The sequence below is a fragment of the Euleptes europaea genome, chromosome 7 (assembly GCF_029931775.1).
Source record: "Euleptes europaea isolate rEulEur1 chromosome 7, rEulEur1.hap1, whole genome shotgun sequence".
NCBI classification, from domain to species: Eukaryota; Metazoa; Chordata; class Lepidosauria; order Squamata; family Sphaerodactylidae; genus Euleptes; species Euleptes europaea.
In genome coordinates, this window is record NC_079318.1 from 23495717 (window position 1) to 23503396 (window position 7680).

The window sequence follows — 7680 nt, forward strand, 5'->3', positions numbered from 1 at the left end:
CGGCAGAAGATTTTTGGGGCGGGGCCTGAGGAGGGTGGGGTTTGGGGAGGGGAGGGACTTCCATGCCATAAAGTCCAATTGCCAAAGGGGTCATTTTCTCTCTTGAGAGTAAGGGCCATTGGGTAGGCTTGTTTAGGAATGCATTGTAAGACCTGCAAACTATATGGGGTTTAGATGAGATCTCCTCGGCCCAAGTCCAACATACTGATGATGATGATGATAACAACCAACCCAGGAAATGGTGGATATTTGGAACCTCAATCACTTCTTGGTTTAGAGCATAATGATTATTGACATCAGCCTGAACTTGGCCCTTCATATTTCTCTTGCTAAGTAGATGCCAGCAATATTCCCCACACACACACACACATAATAGCCAGCCTCAGTCGCAAACATGTGATGTTGTGTATTTAAAGTGCTTCAGTTTTATTTATAGCTCCTCTGAAACCAGCAACAGCTCATCATTTCAGCATGGAATTGAATATTTGATCGCAGTAGCAGTTTAAAAATTTCCACTGTGTTTCCATCCTGCTCCCAGAGTATACCAGAAATGTGCTTTCTCTTCCTCACTGTCTTTTCATGCATGCACACAATTTGCATACATAGCTACACTCAGGTCAGGTTGTTTCATTGCTAGCGGTATTGTTGAATGGAGATTTGCATATCTGAGACTAAGATTTTGCCTTGCATTAAAAGGCTAAGCAAGTTAAACAAGCAGGCATGTTGCAAAAATACAACTCTCAAGCTGTGCAGATTTAGCTATTAGAGGCGATTATCCAAAATATCAAATAGACATCTCACGTTCCAATTGGAATCTGAGATTTGGCTACCCTTTTAATACCTCCTCTGAATTCCTGGCTCTGTAGCTGTTTATGTTGCTTCTGTTCATATACTGCCTAATATGTTTCTTACTTTTACATTGCTGCTGTTTCCATATTGCTTAATGTTTTATGTGTCTTTAAAATTGTCTGTTTGCTACTCTCGCTTTTATGCTTTTATTCTCTTGTATCACCATAGTAATCGACAGAGTATTAGCTTAATATAATTAATGCTGAGCACTTGTTTCAACTTCTTTTGAAAGTTTTTTTAAATTTACAAACTGCCTGAAGAATCACGTGTAGGGTTGCCAGGTCCCTCTTTGCCACCGGCGGGAGGTTTTGGGGGGCGGAGCCTGAGGAGGGTGGGGTTTGGGGAGGGAAGGGAAGGGACATAGAGTCCAACCCTTCCCTCCTCAGGCTCTGCCCCTCAAAACCTCTCACTGGTGGCGAAGGGGGATCTGGTAACCCTACGAGGTGTGGCATGTTCCATTAATTAGCTGCTGTATTCCAATGAATACAGTTCTTGTGATCCATACCGCCTGGGTTACTGATTCTTTCCCTGCCTAGAGGGACAACAGCATACATTTGTAAAGATGTCTCTGTGTGATACGGCACTCTAAGAAAGTGCAGTTCTGTATTACCTGTTGAAAGACATGTACATATGTATGCACCCACCCCCACACACATATTCATTGTGCTTTTAGAACAGCTGAAAGGGGCTTTTATTTCACAGAGTTTAATTAGGGCAGTTTACAACTGAGTAAATCTCCATTGGCATAGCCCAGGGGTGGGGAACCTTTTTTCTGCCAAGGGCCATTTGGATATTTGTAACATCGTTCGCGGGCCGTACAAAATTATCTACTTAAAAATTAGTTTCTTGGGCGGCCCTAGCAACCCCATAGCTAACGACTCTTCTGCAAAGGGGGAAAAGGTTCCTTTTCTCGGCAAAACAAACTCACATCCGCCTTGAATAGAGGCTATTCCTGTCCGCGGGAGGGGGCAGATCACCAGTCTTAGATCCTTCTGAGCTAGAGATCTGCCAGGACCCACAAAGGGCCAGACCAAATGACTTTGTGGGCCTTAAACAGCCCCCGGGCCTGACGTTCCCCACCCCTGGCATAGCTTCACACTTTCATCTGCATAGTGCCCCTGTGTGTTCCGTTTTTTGGCCATATTTTGGAAGCACAAAGATAGAACCGGATTTTAAATACACGCTGGTTATACTAGTCTGGCATGGTATCACAAACCCTTGGGCCATTTTCAGCCTGAAGGAATACATCTGCTTCCCCAACCCCAACAGAGAACATGTCTCTGTATTAGGGTTGCCAGGTCCCTCTTCGCCACCAGTGGGAGGTTTTTGGGGCGGAGCCTGAGGAGGGTGGGGTTTGGGGAGGGGAGGGCCTTCAATGCCATAGAGTCCAATTGCCAAAGTGGCTTGTTTTCTCCAGGTAAACTGATCTCTATCGGCTGGAGATCAGTTGTAACAGCAGGAGATCTCCAGCTAGTACCTGGCAGTTGGCAACGCTACTCTGTATTCAAAAGATCATGTATAAAGCAGAGCATGCATATTTTTGAAGTATCCACTGCATGCTGTGTGTTTGTGTGAGACTGCTACAAATGGTCCTTGAAGACATTTTTGTGCTGCAGTTAATTGCTTGTTAATCGGCTTCCATTGTCTTTACCAGCTTGTGTGTTGTTTCATTCTCAAGAGACAGAATGTTTCCACTCCACTTTGCATGACAGAAGAAGCCCATAATAGTGTGGAGCAAGGGTCCCTAAGGAGCAAGTACAGGCAGTTCCTCAAGGTGCTTCGGTTTTCTTCCTTGTCTCCTTGACCAGGTTCAACCTTGTCTCATCGTTTAAAGAGCCTAGGTAACTCATAAAAGAAAAATAATGAACTGCACCGTCTCTGATCAATGGATTTTGTGCTACTCTGAGATCTTATCTGCCCTTCTCTTTCTTTCTGATGCAGTATCCTCAGCTGGGCTGCAGACAAACTCTGTATAGTATGTTCTCCAAAAAGCTCATCTCTCTCTTTTTGATATTCTAATATTAATTGACTTTACAGAATGACTGTGAAAAGAAATGCAAAGAGGGGGTGTTGTTACCTGTCTTGAGGAATTGGAGAAGCAGTTGACAGCAGCATTCTGCATGCTCTGCATCTTAAAAACAACCCAACTCAACATTTTATGCAAGTGACTCAAAAGCTATGTCAGAAAGGCTGAATTCTGCAACTTAATTATGCAGATTAAGCACATCTGCATGCAATTGCTGCTTTCTGTAATTGCTAGCCCTAGCTTTAAAAACAAACCCATTCCACTTCTTATCCTCAGCCATCATGCACCAGCCAAATGAAATCTTGTACCATTTCTGAAAACGCACGTATGAGCTAAAAATTGTGCCTATGGAACAGCCCTGTGCATGCACCGGTATGGGAAAAAATAATACATGAACTCACCCAGGAGGGGTTGTGGCTCAGTGGTAGAGCATCTGCTTGGCATGCAGAAGGCCCCAGGTTCAATCCCTGGCATCTCCAGTTAAAGGGACTAGGCAAGTAGGTGATGTGAAAGACCTCTGCCTGAGACCTTGGAGAGCTGCTGCCAGTCTGAGTAGACAGTACTGACTTTGATGGACCAAGGGTCTGATGCAGTATAAGGCAGCTTCATGTGTTCATGTACTCATGTGTGTGTTCAACCCTGCCAGTGGCCTTTCTGTAAGCTAAATAGCCAGTCAGCCCCTGGTCCAAGCCATTACCAAATACCTCAAAATAAGCCTGAAACAAGAAAGAGAATGAGTTTCAAGCATTTTCCTGTTCTCCTTTCTTACTACAGTTAGGCATCTGGTAAACAGTGAGGGACTGACGTTATATATAAAATGGATCTTCATCTTGGAAGTGTCTTGTCCAGTCCATCTTCATATCATGTTAACTATATTGATTCTCTTTCCTTATATTTAAACTTCATGTATTTAAACTCCACGCGATCAAAGAGTTCTTCCTGCATCCCTGTAGCCTTACAGTGCATTCTTGGGGGGGGGGGGACTCCTTAGGAGGCGGCGTGACCCTTATGCTAGCATCCATGCCACACCAGTGTAAGGCCACTTATGCCAGCCCCCCTGGATCAAGGTGGCAGCACAGCCCTTGGATGCTGGTGCAGCATCCCGCCGGTGTTTTCCCAGTGCAACTCCCCCGCCGGCATCCTGGGAGGCATTCCTGGGGGCAGAACTGCCCTTAGGCAGCTTCCTACCCCCTTTCGTGTGGGAAGACCCCCTAACGCAGCATCGTTGTTTGCAGTGCCTTTCTCCCCATTTTCGGGTTTTTAAAAATGAAACTCCCTTTTTCCCCCACTGTGGTGCTGGAGGCGCTGCGGCAGCGCCGTGGCCACACCACCCCCGGCCACTATGGCTCTCAGGAATGGGCGGTGATTCTTATTTCTTAGAAGGAGTAGTGATGTCCTGCCCACTCCTTATCTCGGTGGATGATTGATGGCAACACAAGAAGCACGTCATGATCAAATCCCTTCTTCCCCTTTTCTTAGTATAATTTGCTTCTGTCCTTGGCTACTTACCAATGCATTTTGTAGCTAAAGCTGCTTCATTCTAGTTTTAATAATGCAGCCAAGCTGCTTTCTAACATAATCTCAATATAATCACCATAATTCCTTCAGCTTCCAATATTGGTCACATTATACTTGATTCAATCAAACATCTCTCTAAAACTTCATTATTCTGATAGTACATTAGGCTATTTTCTTTTCATAACAGACCTCGGTTATTTTTGTGTGTGCTAGTTGCTTCTAATATTGAATTATGGTAGAAGCCCAACTTCACATTCATGAAATTGCTTTATAAAAATGTTGTTTCTCTTTTCTCTCTGTCTGCATCCTTTCAGCATTCAATGATCGCATATGCTTTCAGATACATAAAGCCCCACTGGATCAGAGACATGGTTCGTTTTAGCAGTGTCCCATATCCACCTGAGAGTGGCTGCCTTAGAAGCCACCAAAGAGGTATGGGAGAACAGATGATATAATGGATTATTCCATTATACCTGATACTTGGAGAGGGGCCGTCTAAGGCAGCTTCATGTGTTCTAGGATTCTGAAATTTTAGTGGTATTCTGAATCACTGTCGGCTTTTAACTGCAAGCCTAGATACATTTCAGACTGGTGGACGCAGGCATATATGTGTCATGGGAGACATGCCACTTCAAATCACTTCTTGTTTTTATTTCCAACATTTTTCTATGCAAAAACACAGTCGCATTTAAAAAACCCTCTTCAGTAACCCAAAGGTTGGCCTCCCCAGTTGATCCACACCCTCTCAACCAGTCCAGAGCAGAACTCTGTAACACTCGCCTCAGAAAAAAAGTTTTTTTTTGTGGGGGATAAGTTTATGTTTTTGGAATTGTGATTAAAACCTTACTCACTGACATTTTTTTTTTAATATTTAGACTTCTTTGTGAGCCAATTCAAATGGTGAAATATCCATGGTATACAACAATAAGTGACAACAGACCACACAATATGTAAGGTAAAAAATAACATTTTGGGTATTAATTGATGTATTTAAAACATTTCTAATGAAAACAATAACAAAGGGGATATATATGAGTTTAATTTTTTTTTCTCTTTTCTTCTCCTCCCCCATTCAGGTTATTGCTTTATACCACACCTTTTTCATGGATTTCTGGATGTGTCTCTGTAATAATTGTAACTGTATATATGACCACGGAAGAAGGCCATAAAGGCTGAAACGCATCAGGTTATTTATTGGTCATTTATATTGGTTTTTATCATCAACAATATTGGAAAGTTAGTAATTATTTATATATATTCTTTAATTGATTAGCCTGTATATAAGGCCCAGTGTTTTTATTTCGGTGTATACCAGATAATAAATATTATTATTTTCTTATAACTTTAAGCTCAACATTCAGGTTGTTTAGTTCAGGTTGGTTTTTTTTTTCTTTTTCTTCCCTTTTTGTTGGTTACACTCGCCTCCTTCTCCTTGCAGTTTTCTATAGGTATTCTCTTACCCAGCCACCTATCCTTATTGAGGTGACGGCCATCTAAGACAGAAGCTTTCTTGGTTCTTGTGCCTTGTCTGTAGAGTTCCCTTCCATGCCTCATGCCAAGATCGGATCACTGGTCCATCCAGTCCAGCAACCTGCCTCACACAGTGGCCCAGAAGAACCCGAAACATGGACAAAGAAGTGAGAGCTTCTCCATCTTGTTACTTCCTGCAGCTGACATTCAACGCTATATGTTCTCTGAACAGGGAAGCTCCATTTAGCTGACCTAACTAGTGGCTATTGATGGACCTAGCTTCCATTGATGAAGTTACCCATTTACATGGCACCTGTTCTTTTTAATTTTAGGCGCCAGGTATAGACTTTTTTAAAAATCCAGCCCTTTAGCAATAAGTAGTATTATTTCGTCCCCATCCCCCATTTGGAACTCCCTGCCCCAGGATGTGGTGATGGCTGACAACTTGGAAGGCTTTAAGAGGGGAGTAGACATGTTTATGGAGGAGAGGGCTATCCATGGCTACTAGTCAAAATGAATCCTCGTCATGATGCATACTTATTATCTCCAGGGTCAGATGAGCATGCCCATTATATTAGGTGCTGTGGAACACAGGCAGGATGCTGCTGCAGTCATCTTGTTTGTGGGCTTCCTATAGGCACCTGGTTGGCCACTGTGGGAACAGACTCCTGAACTTGATGGGCCTTGGTCTGATCCAGCATGGCTTTTCTCCCTGCCCCAGGATGTGGTGATGGCTGCCAGCTTGGAAGGCTTTAAGAGGGGAGTGGACATATTCATGGAGGAGAGGGGTATTCATGGCTATTAGTTAGAATGGATACTAGTCATGCTGCATACCTATTCTGTCTAGTATCAGAGGAGCATGCCTATTATTTTGGGTGCGGTGGAACACAGGCAGGACGGTGCTGCTGCACTCGTCTTGTTAGTGGCTTCCTAGAGGCACCTGATTGTGTGAACAGACTGCTGGACTTGATGGGCCTTGGTCTGATCCAGCATGGCTTTTTTATGTTCTTATGTTGGTTTTGCTCTTGTAGTTTATTTAGTAAGTCTTGTTTTGCTGTGTTAGTGTTGAAATTTTCAAATTTTGTTCAGAATCAGTGGTATAGTGGTTATAGTGCCAGACAATGCCTAGGAAGATCTTGGGGGCAAATCTCCACTCACCATGATACTCACTGGATGGCTTTAGGTGATTGTCTGAGCTGCTGAATTAGTGTTTTGGATCAGGCAAGGGCTGTTGCCCCAACGGTATGATAATGCAGCACTGACAGTTGCTCTATAAGTAGATGTGGTGTACTGTAGCCAAGCAAGGCTATTGGAAATTAGTGGAAAAGGTGCACAGAGGGTGGGAAAGGACTGGAATAGAAAAGACTTCTGTACATCAGTTATCTTCAACTATTACAAATCCAGGACCCATTGAACTGTAATCATGTGACATCAGAGTCACGTGATAGGAAGAGGGGAGGACCAGAGTTATGAGCTCACTAGTGTCAAAATCTGGGTTGTAGGCCCAGACTGCCAGGAATGGGAAGCACAAGCCAGGCACTAGGAGATGTATTGTAGTGAGGAGCAAGCCATGAGTCAGAGTAGGGTTGCCAACCTCCAGGTAGTAGTTGGAGATATCCTGCTATTACAACTGATCTCCAGCCAATAGAGATCAGTTCACCTGGAGAAAATGGCCACTTTGGCAATTGAACTCTATGGCATTGAAGTCCCTCCCCTCCCCAAACCCCACCCTCCTCAGGCGCCACCCAAAAACCTCCCACCGGTGGCAAAGAGGGACCTGGCAACACTAAGTCAGAGCCATGGAGGAATTTTCTCCA

At 43.8% G+C, this 7680-nt stretch overlaps 1 non-coding gene across 1 annotated transcript; it reads left to right on the plus strand.

The window, feature by feature from the left end:
- The first annotated feature begins 3282 nt into the window (after positions 1 to 3282).
- On the plus strand, positions 3283 to 3354 carry TRNAA-GGC (transfer RNA alanine (anticodon GGC)). The gene has a single exon. It is a non-coding gene; the product is annotated as a tRNA-Ala (tRNA).
- Positions 3355 to 7680: the final 4326 nt, after the last annotated feature.